This window comes from Microcebus murinus, chromosome 2 (assembly GCF_040939455.1).
Source record: "Microcebus murinus isolate Inina chromosome 2, M.murinus_Inina_mat1.0, whole genome shotgun sequence".
In the NCBI taxonomy this organism is placed as follows: domain Eukaryota; kingdom Metazoa; phylum Chordata; class Mammalia; order Primates; family Cheirogaleidae; genus Microcebus; species Microcebus murinus.
In genome coordinates, this window is record NC_134105.1 from 98,200,516 (window position 1) to 98,202,104 (window position 1,589).

Sequence of the window (1,589 nt, forward strand, 5' to 3'; positions counted from 1 at the left end):
CGGACAGAGTGGCAGGACTCCATTTCTACACTAATTCTTTGGGTACTCTCTTAGTCTGTTTTGTGTTGCTATAACAGTGTACCACAGACTGGTTAATTTATAAGGAAAGATAATTTATTTCTCACAGGTTTTTTGTAGGCTGGGAAGTCCAACATCAAGGTGCTGGCATCTGGCAAGGGTCTTTTATGACATCATCTCATGGCAGAAGGCTGAAGGCCAAGAGAGCACATGAGAGAGCAAGAAAGGAAGGAGGTTGAACTCATCCTTTGTATCAGGAACCCACTCCTGCAATAATGGCATTAATCTATTCATGATGACAGAGCCCTCATGACTTTGAACACAGTTGCTTTGGAGATTAAGTTTCCAACAACGTGAAATTTGGGGGACACATTCAAACCATAGTAGTAATCATCTCTAATAACCTTTATCATGTGTTTTGATTGCATTTGTCTGCTTGTGTTCCCCACTGTTCTTTTGACCAGTGTTCTGTACATAGTAGGCACTAAATAAGTGTTTGATTTAGTTAGCCTGAAGTGATGACCCTATACTGGTCGAACTTTAGTCTGGCTGCACATTGTCCCAGTCTCAACTTCATGCAGGAGGGAACTCACTACCAGGTCAGCACAAAGCTTTCCTGGGTTTATACTCAGAGGTTGCACAATGTGAGTCAGATACCAATTGCCAATTTTGTGTTCTCATGACTCTTTCTATGCATCCAACAAAATTTGTTGGGTACTTACCATTTTCTGGGCGGGATTTAGAGATGAATAGAGCAGAATACAATGTGCCAGGCTGCTACATAATTATTACATTTACTTCCTCCAATAACAAAGCAAGGTAAGTGCATTAGTTAGGACTTTTCTGGTTGCAAGGAATGGGAAAGACATTTCAATGATGTAAACAAAAAATCAAATGTATTCACTCATGTAACCAAAAAGCACAGATGTAGACTTCAGGTGCCGCTGGGTCCAGAGACTAGATAATCCTATCTTGATGCAATCTCACTCTCTCCATCTCTTGGCTCTGTTTTTCCTCGTCTTTTTTATTCTGTAGTAGGCTTTCCCCTCATCATCACAAATGGCTGCCAACAGCTCCACAATTGCCTTCTATCTTGTTGGCAGCCCTTGTCAAAAGAGAAAAATTCTTTCAAGCTGCTGCAGAAAAATCTTGGGATTAGCTCTGTTCCTGAACCAATTGCCTTTCTCAGAGGGAGGGGATTTACTGCTTGATCAGATCCAGGTAATATGCCTACCCCAATGTCTAGGTCAAGGGTGGGGAACCCACAGCCTTAAGGCCACATATTGTCTTCTAGGTCATTATGTGCAGCTTTTTGACTGAATCCAAATTTTACAGAACAAATCCTTTTATTTTTATTAATACATTTTTATTCATCTTTTATATTTTTATTTTAGTTTTAAAATGAATGTATTTAAAATACCAAAGAAAAAATAAATTTGAACAAAATAATTCTCCTAGATTCACTGGCACAATTAGAACATTAGTTAGCCACAAGGGCTAAATTGATGACTGCTGTGCTCACGATTTAATTCTAACTTCCCTTGCCTGACTCACACCACTATTGCATGAGG